The 14,560-nt window shown below is 38.8% G+C and overlaps 1 protein-coding gene across 1 annotated transcript in view; it reads right to left on the bottom strand.

Annotated features, from left to right (window-relative positions):
- The window catches only part of lrrc38b (leucine rich repeat containing 38b), a 51,817-nt gene extending 42,543 nt beyond the window's left edge, over positions 1–9,274 (bottom strand). Inside the window, exon 1 of the transcript XR_015106410.1 lies at positions 8,924–9,274. The gene's annotated coding sequence lies outside the window, so the exon portion shown is untranslated. The remainder of the gene's footprint in view (positions 1–8,923) is intronic.
- Between the last annotated feature and the right edge of the window lie 5,286 nt (positions 9,275–14,560).

Here is a 14,560-nt window from a genome sequence, read left to right as displayed (position 1 = left end):
TTTCAGCTAGAATGAAAAGACAGGTGTACAAGACAGTGGTGAGACAAACGATGCAGTATGGCTTAGAAACAGTTACAAAGACGAAAAGACAGGAGGCAGAGCTCGAGGTCGCAGAGATGAAGATGCTAGGGTTCTCTTTGGGAGCGACCAGGATGGATAGGATCAGGAATGAGTCTATCAGAGGAACAGTGCATGTTAGATGTTTTGGAGAGAAGGTCGGAGAAGCCAGACTGAGATGGTTGGTCATGTACTGAGGAGGGATAGTGAATATATTTGTATATGGATGCTGGAATTGGTTCTGCCAGGTAGGAAGTCTAGAGGAAGACCAAAGAGAAGATTTATGGACATAGTGAGAGAGGATATGACGTTAGTTGGTGTGAGAGAGGAGGATACAGACAATAGGGTTAGATGGAGAAGGTTGATATGCTCTGGCGACCCCTGAAGAGAAAAGCCGACAGGAGAAGAAGATCTGTCTTGATGTGCAGCATAATTCAAGCATCATTTCAAAATCACTACTGGCCTGCAAAGGAATTCTGCCTTTCTGTGGAACAAGTTCTAAGGTTTAGTTTTGACAGAGGTTTGGCTCCACCAAATGCCTCCAATATCTCCAAGCCAAGCAGTCGACCACAAAAATGACCTGCTGCTCCTTGTACTTTCAACGGAGAATGAAAAAATAAGTTGAAAAGGCTGCATAAAGACACACTGCAGGGTAAAGGGTCTCCTTGTTTTTCCATATGAAGAAAACAGTGTTTTCTGCTCACCAAATGTATCTTTGCATTTCCAGGAAGAGGGTTGAGAGAAGGAGGGGAAGATACATTTTTCCATCTTTTGTTTTTTGAAGACATGATTTGAAAATATGGGGAAATGAAAGCAAAAAACCTGATTCGAGTATGCTTATATCTGAAGCAACTCCTGTCCCTGTCATTTAAAACGTTCTTGTGAACATCAGATGGCCTATAAGACCAAAATCGGAACCCAACATTTAAAACAAATATATTCCATATCAATTTGAATTAACTTTGTGTTGTTTTTTTAGAAGCCATTCCTGTCAAACAACTGCAAAGTAATCTTTCATTAAACTAAACAACTATGTTAAAAGAAGAAGAAATCTAATTGAAATTTTATAGTTAAAATCAGGAGTAACGCATAAACAGCAAATGGTCTCAACTTTATAGTGCTTTCTGTTGGATTGCATCCACCCATTCCCACACACTGAGGCCCTTACTAGGTCTTTGGGGGCAACTTGGGTGTTCAGTTTCATGTTCAAGGACACTTTGACGTACAGACAGGAGGAGCTGGGATTGAACACCCAACCATACGATTGGAGGAACGCTTGCTTGACGAATCAAGTCACAACCACACTCTGAAAAAAGGATAAGTTAAGGAAAATTCTAACACAAAAAACATTAAAATACATAAAATTCTGATGCCACTGCTACAGTTTGGAAGCCTGATAAATAAAAATGCATTACTGAGATGAGAACACTGTGGTCCCCTACTGAGAACCAGTAGGAGCAAATATTTAAGGAGCTATTATTATTATTCATCTTTTCCACCAGGAATCACCTTTTCCTTTACTTTATTCGACAAAACATACACACTTTGGGCAAAAGTTTTGATTGATCCCCAACCACAGACAAAACAAATAAACACATCGAAAATGAACAGCAAAGGAGCAAAATCACAGCCAGGAAGTTATAGGTATGAAAGTAGATATTCACAACCTGCAGTTTAATTGTGCTGTGTCTGTTTCAACATCACATCCTCAGTTAATTTGACGAATGTGCAACAAGGTGGTTTCATTACTGCAATGAATCCATTAGTTAGACTTGATAAATCCCAGCAGTAAAACTCATCAGTCCTACAGTAAATCTGCCCTTTGTGAGGATTATAATCACAAGATTTTGTCAACGGAGGTGTTTAATGGCAACTACGGAGGTTGCAATTAGACAAATTCACTGAAAGGTGACTTAAAGTAAAAGACATTATTTTAGGATTTAAAGATTGCTCTTTGATTTCTCAGTGCAGGAGGGATAAATGGATATCATTTTACAATGAGGTTCAAATAAAAGCCGTCAACATCACTATTGGTAGATGACATTTATTATTTTGTGGCCCAGAACATCAGTTAAACTATGATGTTGCTCCCAAAGCAAATGTGATCAGGTGACTTTACAGCGCCCTCCTCAGGTAACATGAACTATTTCTCATTTTCATTCAAGCACATTTGGTGGTAATGGAAAGCTACTAATTCTCATTGCAATTTGATGAAATCTGTCTGTCAGTTTGCCTAAAATGTCTGCCATGTTTAGCTTGGTGTGCCAATTGACATTTTTTGGGAATGTTGCAACTTGAAAGAAATAACATTTATTAACAATAATAGTTCTATTAATTATTACCGCTACCTGCAAAAAACAAGTCTGACAAATTCTATTACCCCAAAGCATACTATTCGATTCAGAAAGTGGAAATTTCTGGGTAAAAGACCCTAAGTAAGTGGGGGCAAGCAGGATTAGGGGCAGATTAAGATAGAAAATTTAAAAAGACAATTCAAATACTAAAGCTGAAAAGTCAAGTCAAATCAGGAAAAGACTTGTAGACAGCGATCTGTTTGAAGGCGGGACTTAAAGGACATCATTGCATCTGTTGACCTAAATTTCCATTGGCACGCCATTCCAGAGCCTGAAGGCCTCGGCTGCTGAAACCCCGTCGTCTTTAGATTAGTGAGTATATATTTCTTAAAGAGTATGAATAATTACATAAAAGCACAACATTTACTTTCGGTTAACCATATTTTAACACCCAGACCCAAAACCTGTAATCATTTTGTTCGAAAATCCCTCGATTTAGGGCAGCTTGGCGGCACATGTCGACGTTTTCCAGCAACGCATACAACGGTCTTTTAATGAATGTCACATTCGATACATATCTCGATTCATGCAGAGCAGATACGGATGAATATCCTTTCTGTCTTTGACTACAGATCAAATTTACCTTAGCCAAGTATATAAAAATACATTTTAACAGTAAGAAAATTCAACTGAATTTATTTGGTCATACCTTTGAAATATCTTACTATAACTTAACTGCATTAAATCAGAAGAATGCATCAATTGAACAGAATTAAAACACTAATTACTAAAGTATGGCAGCTGTGAAATTTGATAATATTTTTGAGGGTTGACAAAGTATTTATTATTATATGGGATCTTATTTTCACCTGCTCCAAAATACAAATTATGACCATAAAAAAATTAAGTCACGGATCATTTATTCAATCATAAGTGAACTGTTTATCAATTAAAATCTAAAAGATATTCATAAATAATTTAAGGGCACGATCTTATAGTGTTGCAACTGTTACGTATTATATTTTGCACAGTATATATCCTGTGAAATTACTTATTCCTTATTTTTTATTGTTTTAATAACAGCGATTGAACACATACTACATAATTATGTAACAGTAATCAAAGTTTAAAGTTAGTTGTTAGTTGAGGCTATAGATATGGATTCATCACAAGTTACAGGGTTACCATGGTTTCTTGCAATTACTTTGTTTTCTGTTCTTCCATTTTCAACCATTCATTCAGATTTACATGCCATTCACTTCTTAAAATACAATCTTACAGAAGCAACTAGAGCTACGGTAAAGTTTTAAAACACAGTTACATCTCACAGACACCAGTTATTTTATCGACAATCAATCTTCCTTGCTCAGTGTGAACCTTCACGACAGTTTTTCCCCCCAAGATTTGATTTCTTTTTCACAAGCTGGATAGAAGGATGTGTGTTCATTGGCCAGAAAAAAACATAAATTATCAGCTGCAGGTTGTGATCAGTAATCACATCCTAGCCAGTTACCTATGTCTTGTCTTTGTTTCCTCTGACGCTCCCCTAGCCTGACTGTGCATCTCTTAAAATAATATGTTTCTGTCTTTAACTGTGGCTATGTGACCATATCAGATGATATTTTCTATTATTAGAGGACTACTTTAGCCTTTATCTATTCTATCTATCAGTCAGAATTAAATGCAGTAATCAGGATATCTGTGTGTTCTAACGAAATTGTAGGTATAATTGAAAATTAGGTGAAACTGCAAATGAACTTAGTTCGAAATAAAGGGACAAAGAACGCAGACTATACATATGCCAAATTTTATTGCCTGAACAGGCATATAAAAATTTTGTTTGGTTTAAAATGAGTTTTACTGGAATTATTTATTTGAATTTTATTTTCATTTTACCCAAACAAATTATATTATCAGAAGGCCGACTTTAACTAACAACTAGCAATAACACATTTTTATTTTGTAAAGAAATTATTTCTAAGGTCGTTCCAATACATTTATCTGTTTCTGATTAAAGTTAATTAATTTGATTTCCAATTTGTTGCCAATTTCATCATGAGTTCTGATCCATTTATATTTGAATTTGCTTAGGGGAAAGGAATTTCTTGAAATAAATAATAGTTTTCTGCAAATATTTTTTTTTCCCTTTTTTACATTTTCCACATTGGCCAACGGCTATGAACCACCTGAAAAAAAAAAACCCTACCAGAAAATATTTGTGATATTCTGTTTGGAATTTTTTGCAATATTCTGGAATGGACACTAGATGGCGGACAAGATCTATCTTTAAAATGTTTAAGGACTCAGGCAGATCCTTAAAACAGTTGAAACCATTTGTAAAAAATCAAAAATCCACACATGCTGTGTTAAGACGCAATACTTTATAAACTTAATGAGATTAAATATAAAAACAACATCCAATTCCGTCTTGCAGAAACATTTCAGTGCAATGTGCCATGAAGCTCAAACAGACGGCTCCATTTTCCCAGGCTTGCGCCCCGACGGCCTGGATGTTTTGTGCCCTCCTGCTCTGAAGGCATGGAGCTCAGCTTAATAGTGGGGAGGGGGGAGAATTAAGAGGCAAAGAGCTGGAGGGTCTCTAAAAGCAGTCACTGAGAGTTCACATGTCGCTCAGTATCATTGTGAAACTGTTCACCCTGCACTTTGATGTTCGTTCTCTGCAGCCATGTTGGTTTCTGGTGACCCTCGTTCCCACTGTAACCTTGGTCATTTTGCACTTTGGAGTGTTAAGACATATTTGAGAAGTTTGCTAGTTCCTGTGTTTAGTACCAGGCTCAACACACTCAATTGAAATAATGCTACTGTAGCAATTCATAACCCTCTAACACACTTGTCATGTAATCATGTAAGCATTTGTTTTTTAACAATTTGCTCCCTCGTGTCACTTTCCCTGCATGTAATTTGGGTTTCTGTCAGCCATTGCTTGACAGCAGACTCGCGTTGCTGCACGAATCCTATAGGGGGGCATGGCGGTAACGGTGGGGAGGGGTCAACCTGCCATCAAGGAGCTCAATCTCTCAAGTAAATGCACGATGAGGGTTTGGCATTTTTAATCAGTTCAGCCCAGTTTTACTTTTTAAAACAGGCTAAAGGGGTCTGGTTCCTGTACCCACTGAGCACTCCTTGTGCCATCAGTGCTTGAAAAATAGAGGAAGCGCTGGGATTTGAACGCCAGCTCACCATCCGGCGCGATAATCAAAATCACAAGATGAGGGAGTAAACCAAATTAAACGCATGAGTTCACTTCAGAGGGGATGCAGGAGGCAAGTGTCACTATTACATTTACAAAAATATCTATTTCTTTTCTTTTTGTAGCTTTATTGACTCTTGAGCTCTTTTCTGACTCACTTTCATTACGAGCCCGTTGTGATGTTATACCAGTAGATTGTTGAGAATTTACACTGTTTACTTCTGCATTAGTTTGATATGAAAAGCATTTTAACCGCCTCTCTCAAAAAAAGAATCCATCTCATGCCAGCAGACTTCTTTGGAGCCACACAGCATTTTACAGTTATTTGGATGCGTTGCTCAGAATAACAAAAACTTTCACTAAATGTACAACAAAATTTCAAATCACAGCTGGTAAAAAAAAAAAAGTCTTACATTTCGATAATTAATAAGCCTGACGTATTACTCTCCTTTTAGCTAATGCTTTATTTGCATCTTCTTTTTGTCTCCTATCTTGTTAATGCCTATATAAATCAGGCATTGAAGTGAATCGGAAATGACAGATCAGAGGAAAAATTGCAATATGATAGTTTGGTTACTTACAGAAAACTATTTGGAATATTTTTTTCCCCAAAGATTTGGTACATTGTAGGGTGAATATATAGTATATATACATTATATATATAATAATGACAATTCATGCCTCTCTCTAAATTATTCAGTGACTTCTATTGTAAGTGGAACAAATTCATCAAAATTTGGTTGGAAAGATTTATGAATGCTAAACTGAGGACAATAGGGGATGTAAGAATTGTGCAGAGCGCAGCCGTTTGGATTTTTTAAAATTATTTCAGATACAGTGGCTCCTTTAGCCGGGGGAAGGCATTGCACTTACAACAGCCACCCTTCCCTTGGAACTCAATATCAGATATTTCGGTGGCGGTGCATTTGCTCTGTAACGAAGGTTCCGGTGCGATACTTTTAGGTGTATGATGTGGCGTTTGCGAACCTGCTGCTGAGACAAGTATTAAAATGACTGTATGAAGAAAAACACATCACCAATTGTGTTTTTCTTTTCTTTTCTAACAAAACATGACGCCTGGCTAAGAAGTCTTTGGCCTGTCTTTGGATCGGGGAGGGGGGCCTGTATGTCCTGTGAATGTCCCTCCTTGTGATGCAGTGACCGCCAGGGTTGTAACAGCTGCAGGGGGAAGTGATGTTTGTTTGTTAGAGGATCAACCCAAGCCTGATTATTAAATGGACGTGGGGGGACTGGAGAATCATACCGGGCAGCGGAGCGGGTCAGAGCAGAGACCACTGTAACAAAATGTCAGTGTGTCATTGCAGGTTTTGAGGTTACTTACGCCATTACATTCTGACAGAGTGCCATCCGGGATTAAGATAATTTTCTGTGTAATTAGCTCTTTAGGCGCCAACTCAAAGTACATGGTGCCACCTCGAAAGATAAAACTGTACCAGGTCTGTCATCTACTGTGACACAAATGTAAAACTTAAGGGGACGAATCCGCACCTCCTATCGGGAGGGGAGGCTCCCAATGTGTGGTGTGTCGAAGGCGGAGATGGGAGGAAGAAGGTCACTTTCATATATACGTATAATATAGTATGATATGGTGAGTGGGGAGGATGCAGAGAAAGGGGTTAGACTGAGGCAGATGATTCACTGAAGGGAGCAGCCCTTGTGACCTATTTTCCAATGATACATTTTGTAATCATTACTATCGTGCATCGCAGTTTTTTGTCACCAAATAAACCTGATCTCCCCCCAAAAAAAAGGGAACTCTCTTTTGAAATCTACAAAAAAAAATATAGTTTAGAAAAAAAAAAAACAGGGAGAAACAACTTTCGGAATTGGTATGAATTGAACTCTAAACTGCAGCGGAAAACCTGCAGGACAGGAGTCTCTCAAAAGAGATTTCCTGCTTTCAATAACTTAATTAATTGCTTGTCTTCAATGCTTATCCTCTTAACAGAGCCATTGGGAGGGGTTTAACCTGGACTGATCATCTGTCAATCACAGCGCCACAAACATTCACACCTTAGGGATAATTCAGACCTGGCTGGGTTCTTTCTGCGTGGGGCCTTTGTGTTAACTCTTTATGTGTGTGCATGCGTGTATTTCTCGCCAACATCTCCAGTTCTATCCCACAGACCAAAAACATGTGCTAGGTTAATGCAGGACCCTTAACTTTGTAATATACACATGTAGAAATGTGTTCTGTTTCATCTTTAACAAGTGTTTTATTATTGTCAACAACTTCTCCAAAACCAATATTGAAATTCTCAACCAAACAATGCAGCACAAGAACAGAACAAAGAGAATCAGAGGTCTTATTCCTACATATATTTTGAATTCAGTCCATCATCAGTCTATGAGCCATCACAGTTTGTAAGCCTGATGTTCTGGCAATGATGTTCCTTTCCTTAAAGTTCTACATATTTTAGCAAGAAGTTGATTCGTAGCTTTATGTTCTCTGGAGTCTTCTTTTGGACCCAGTTTGGTTTTTCGTGCGGAAACGCATTAAAAAAGTCGGTGAACCACATTGCAGCAGCAGGAGGAAGTCAATCTTGCCAGAAAGATATGTTTATCGCCATTGAGCGGTCTTGTAATTTTGGAAACAATTCCCACATCTTTTGTTGCTAAATCCCCTTAAACTGTATGCAAACACAAAAATCTGTCCGTCACTCTGAATAACCTCTCTAGTCTTTCTTAAAATGGAGTTTGTGTAAGATAAGATTTTCTTTTGAGTCAGCAATAGTTCAAAATACACAGAATCAGAATATAGATATATACATAAATATACATGCATATATATCTAACACAAATATGGACAAATCCACATGATGCCAAATGGTGTGGAATGAAAGGAATGCTCATTTGAATTTTTACATTTTGACATTATTTTTGTACCAAATGTAAAACACTCCTAAAGACCAATTTTGCACAAGAAATAATATATTAAAGATCCTGCTACGTGTTCTCTGCAGGGGTCAGGATTAAACCCCGACGAGAGGGTCTCTCATCACGTAAGGCCTGCTGGTTACGGTTATAAAATACCGTATTCTCCGCACTATAAGGCGCACCGGATTATAAGGCACACCCTCAATGAATGGCCTACTTTAGAAAAAAAATCATATTCAAGGTGCACCGCATTATAGGGGGCATAGAATAAAAGCTACAGTAGTGGCTGGGGTTGCGTTATGCATCCAGTAAATGGAGCTGCGCAAGAGGGAATGTCAACATAACAGTCAGGTAAGTTAGTTAAACTGTTAACAGAATACTAACCAAGGTTCTGAGAACTCCGTTCACTCCCAAAACAAGTTCGTGCATTCACAATACGGTACCGTACGTACCAGTAGCTTACCGGTATTTGCGCCGCCTTCGTTGAAAGCAATGTATTTCCAACTCCATTTGTCACAGGTCAAAGCTTTTCATTCAACGAAAGCACCGAGAATGATCGCCTTTAAATTACTTGATGTTCATGTCGCTAGCTAGCGCTGTTGCCTTCATTCGAATAGTGACTGTGGTGACACTTGTACTTGCTGCTCTCTGTTCAACAACTCACTGTTCAAGTTTGTCCTTTAACTGTAGCCATCTCGCTTTGTGCCCACGGAAACTCTGTTTAGTCTTCTTTACTTGGCGCAGGTCATCTTGCCGCTTCCTCCACTTCCACACCATTGATTTGAAATGTTGAATTCTTTCGCTGCTGCGCTATTTCCGTGTTCTACTGCTTGACGCATCGCCTTGAGTTTAAACTCTGCGTCATAAGCGTGCCTCTTGAAAGGAGTCGTTTTGGGGTCTACACACACACACACACACACACACACACACACACACACACACACACACACACACACACACACACACACACTGTATCCCAGCATGCACCGCGCACTACTTTTCAATGGGAGAAAATAGAGTCGGTGGCTGCTTCCTGTAGTTCCGGTCCTCTTGCCGCTCATCATTGATCCATATATAAGCCGCACCGGATTATAAAGCACATTGCCGGTTTTTGAGAAAATTAAAGGCTTTTAGGTGCGCCTTATAGTGCGGAAAATACGGTAATGATTTTCTGTTTCAAACAGCAATAATAAAGTATTGCGGGGATTTTAAAGTACACAGACTTTTTTGGCCCTGGAGTAGTTCAGATCAGATTGGACCAAATATGTTTATATTGGGTGTTTTCATCCTTTTTTTTTTTTATTTTCATAAAAAGGCTTCACGACTCACCTGAAATACTTTCAAATATAATTCATGGATTTTTCAATATCAATGTTTTAAGAAAATATTTTTGATTTATATATTGTTCAAATATATATTATCGAGCAGCTTTAAAACTCTCTAAATTGATGCTTGTGTTGCCTTTTTTCTTTTCCTTCACCTGAGAGATACACCTCTGCCAGCCTGAATATATATTTTTTTTTGTTGTTAAGGCAACAACAATGAACGCAAGCATAAAAATGTTCTTAACTCCAACAAACACCTTCTTGAAACACTATTTTATAAGAGTCCGGTGCACCTCTTCGGATATTCTCTTGTGTTTCTATTTTTTTTCTTTATTCTTAACAACTTCAAAACAAACTGGCAAGAAAGACAAATAAACAGTGGAGGCCCGAGCCTCCGTTAGAGTGGAGTGTGGGACGGGTGGGGCAGAGAGAGACTCCCATTCCTCTCCCTGACTATGTGTAAAGCCACTCATTACTCCCAGGAAGAACGTCAGATGGTGCAACCTGGCACTTTCTCCTTATTTACACCGTCTTCTGTCCTAGATAAACATCGCTTGTGTGAAATCCCCGTCTGATCGCTTCTGATCCGCACCCTCGCCGAGCCTGAAGAGACGGCAGTCTGTATAAAATGTGGCTTTATTTTTTGTCAACCCCCCACTCAGTCTTATTTACAGTACCTGCCGGGCCGAATTAATGCTTGCCCGGGTCCGGTCGCAGCAGGATGTAATTCTCTTTAGCCGAAACCACGGTATCCAGATATCCTGGATTCATGGATTCATCAATCTAAGCCAAGGCGGGTTTTTAAAAAAGTCTGTGCCGCATTAGCCACTGTCTCGTAACTCTTAAAATCTAGCTCTGGGGTCAAACTTTTCAGCTTCTTGCCAATTAGGGACAGTTTTGTGTTAAGCAGATCCATTCCCTCTGTGCCCAGAGGAATCACTCCATCTTATTTCACTCCGAGTTCCACTCTCCGTCATGTTTCGCCAGGACATGATGGAAATGGCTTGTGACAGTTCTGACCCATTTGGAGGACTTTTTTTTTTGGTCGAGACGACACAAGCCGGTGAACTCCTCCTCGCCCGCTCACGTCGGCCCAAATGTCCTTGCAGGCCACATACAGTTTTTCATCTCACAGCAGCCATTTTCAGAGAATGCGCCTTGAACCCTTCCCACAACCAGTCATCTAGACTGTCAGGGCCTGTGGACGTTCAGTGAGGTGACATTTGAGCTGCTGTGTCAACCTGCTGTAGTGGCGGGCATATTTTAATGTATATATTTCTCCAAAAATAATAAAAAAAAATGGGGTCAATGCCTGGATTAAAACAGATGAGGATTTGTTACAATAACAATTCATGTCAGTCAGTTTTAATCCTCCCCCAACAGCTTTCTTTGTCTTCTTGTGTGGTTTTTTTTTTTTTTTTTTTTCGGATTCATTAGGGAGTCCTTAATAAAGATCTGCACAGGAAAGTCAAAACCATTCATTAAAAGCCTAGTAACATTTCTAATGTCTGATTTGACATTTAATGAGAAAGTGGGGAAACTTGCTGTGCTTTATTATCATCAAGTCGATCATTTTGGTTTGTTCGGTCCTTGTTTTGCCCCAGATGCTTTGCAGCTGTTTCCCAGAATTTCTCAGTCACACCCGCTGGTTTACCCCCAAAAAATGCAATTTCACTTCAAACTACAGAATGTCAGGGTATTATAATATGTAATAAACAATGAGTTAAATGGGTTGAGATAGACTTGTTTCATTTTCTCTGAAAGAGGAAATTACACCCACTGGAAAATCACTTTCCAACAGATAAACTTCATAATAAACTTCCATAAAACCTAATTTATGTGAAATTGGATAGGATTGCAGATGATTTTAATTATTTGTATAATTTCATTGCTCATAAAACAACATTAAATCGGGACCACGCAAGAGGATTTAATATCTTTTTTTTGTTTGTTTCTTCAAAAAAAAAATCTTCATTTCATCATAACCATCAAAGCTTTTTGCCTTCTTTGGTTGAAATGCAGAGACTGGGGTGAATAAAGGTCAGATTCATGGAGGAGAAATTTAGGTTTTCCATTTAACCCAGCTTGCTCCTCACACTGTGTGTATGTGTGTGTATGTGCGTATTGGCCAAAAATGGCCATTTCATTTTCTTTTACATGTTATTGAAGAAAAAGTCACATATTTTGCTCTGGAACCCCCTGCCATGGATGGTGGGGTCACCTCCACCCCACCCTCTGATGGAAATGTTAACAGAATAGAAAACTTATACGGTTGGTGGGCCCCTTTCTGTCCATCTGTACCCTGGAGGCTCAAGAAATTATCATCAATCATATAAAAGTAATAACTCGAAAAAAAGGTTAGAAAACAAGATATATTTGGATTGGCCTCAACGTGTAAAAATCATATTTTGATTAAAAAAAATCCAGAATAACTATCAATAAATTATTTAATTATAAGCATAACCGATTCAACGGAAAGCAGGGGGTCCCGGTCTCCCAACACCATCAGAGATGAAAACTTTAAAAATAAACACTGTGTGAAGTTGCACCATGGCAACTGGTGGGACCCAAATTCTGTCTGATTATGTCAGTCATACATCCATCTGAATTGTTGTATTATCAGGTAAACTAGAGGAATATGTTGTGTGGCATTTTTCGCCAATCATAGAAGTTTCCTCACCTGGTAGCCTGTAGAGTACACATCCCTTCCTGTTCCTCCCCAAGAACCTGCAGGCCGATGAAGACTCGGCAACCCTCTTTCCGTTAATCCAAGGCTGAATACGGAAACATTTCAGAGATCTTACAGGTGGGCTTCGTTCCGTTTAATCTTCTGCTATGGAAACCATGAATTCCAGACCCAGATTCAGCACCGCCTACTAATGACACGGGATGGCAGCTGGTGTCAAACCCACTCAACTTCCAGCTACTGTCGTTATCATGTTGCATCTATTTATTTTCGTTTATAATGGTGGTCAATTGAAATTGAAAGCAGGGAACCAAATAGTTAAGTGACAATTAACTCTAAAACTGTAATAATCAATCACAAGAATGTGTAGTTTTTAAAAAGTAATTAAACAAAACAAAAAAAAACAATTCATATATTTCTATTACAAAAATAATTCCTTAAAACCTATGAATTGTGCTTTCCAAGTCATTCTTTTGAGGATTCCCTTGCCAACACTCACTGAGGCCTTGAGTTTGACACACTGACCAGGAAGGCTCGAAATACACATATGCATGCACACACACGCAGAAACAACAATTTCTTTCAGCTCATTTTCTGAACATTCAGATAAAATTCACACCACATTTAGTGAAAGCAGCCTTCCTGTATGATATGGTCGCTAGACCCTCGTATAGCAGAGATGTTAATGTAGACCGAATCAACCGATGAATAATCCTAAAAATGACAAACATACTGCGCACCCCGATCTTTTTTCTATTTCTTTTCAAAAAACAATTCAAAGGGAAACATCAGGACCTCATCATCGCAGGGAACAAAGCATCTGTGTCTGCCTGCGTTACGTTGAATCAGCTCCCATCAGGCGGAAAGCCACCACCTGGCAGCTGTTGAACAAGTGATTAGTCACACAGTACTCGGTGATCTCCTTCACACCTTCTATTTCTCCTCCATTTCTACCCTGGTAGGTCTCCCTCCCTCCATCCCTGGTGGTGGGTTCCCATGCTTGGCAAGGCCCGACACAGAGAGGGTGGTAAGGAGCAGGAGCAGAAAGGGGTTTCTGCAGCGCTGAACTCCTGAAAAACGCTCCCCTCCTCACCCCCGAACCGCTTCCCCTCTCACACAGGGGGAAACCTTTTAACACACGCGCCATTCTCCAACAGGTCACTCCGAGGTCAGCAGCCTTTCACGCGCTGGCCACTAATGAGGTTTCAAAAATCTCAGAACAAGGTGCAGGGAGTCTGACCTCCACTCAAGAAACCGAGCTGTGGAGACAGACACCCGTTCTGTCAAATCACTTTTGACATAAAGAGCACAGAACAATGCGCTGCAGTCCAGCTGGGGGGAGAAACACTATGAGAAGTGAAGCACCTGCTTTTACTTTTGATATTTTTCACTGAATGCAAAGAGGAAGATGAACATTATGAACAATGGTATGCATGCACTGTCCTCTATCTATGATAAATAACTAAACTAAATTTGTGCAGCTATGCACCAGATTTCATTTAATACCAATATCCTTTATGTATTGTGCTCACTTAAAATTGCTGAACAGGCTTTGCTCATTCATATTTACAAATCATGCTTGATGTGTTTTTTTTGTTTTTTCATCAATACCACATTTAGTGGTAATGTTTTTTCACTTGTTCCAAACTGATATGATTCAGTATTTTTTCAATTAATAAAATGCATCTATGCAATTCCTTTTAGTGAATTTTTAATACACTTATTTTAAAATAATCAAATATAAACTAAACACAAATGTACTGCACTGGGATTCATTTAAGAAATGTCCATTAATTAAATGATTAAATGTGACGTCATGTTGGGTTTCTAGCAATTTGCTCCCATACTTTTTCGAATTTTATAGGCTGCATTATACTCCATTGAACTCATTTATATCCTTTAGAGTGCCTCATATCAGAGCATACGCATGAAATTATTTAAAGAAAGCATAAAAACTTTCTTTAAAATTATAAAGATAATACTCTTGAAAATAATCACAGTTTTTCACTATTTCATATCAAGAAAGGAACACGCAAAACACAATGTTTTATAACAGATCGTTTTTTTTTTTTTATTGAGGAGAGTCATG

This window comes from Fistularia commersonii, chromosome 7 (genome assembly GCF_037954325.1).
Source record: "Fistularia commersonii isolate RoL2024-O1a breed Wild chromosome 7, RoL_Fcom_v1.0, whole genome shotgun sequence".
Classification (NCBI taxonomy): domain Eukaryota; kingdom Metazoa; phylum Chordata; class Actinopteri; order Syngnathiformes; family Fistulariidae; genus Fistularia; species Fistularia commersonii.
This window is presented reverse-complemented; position numbering and strand designations above follow the sequence as displayed.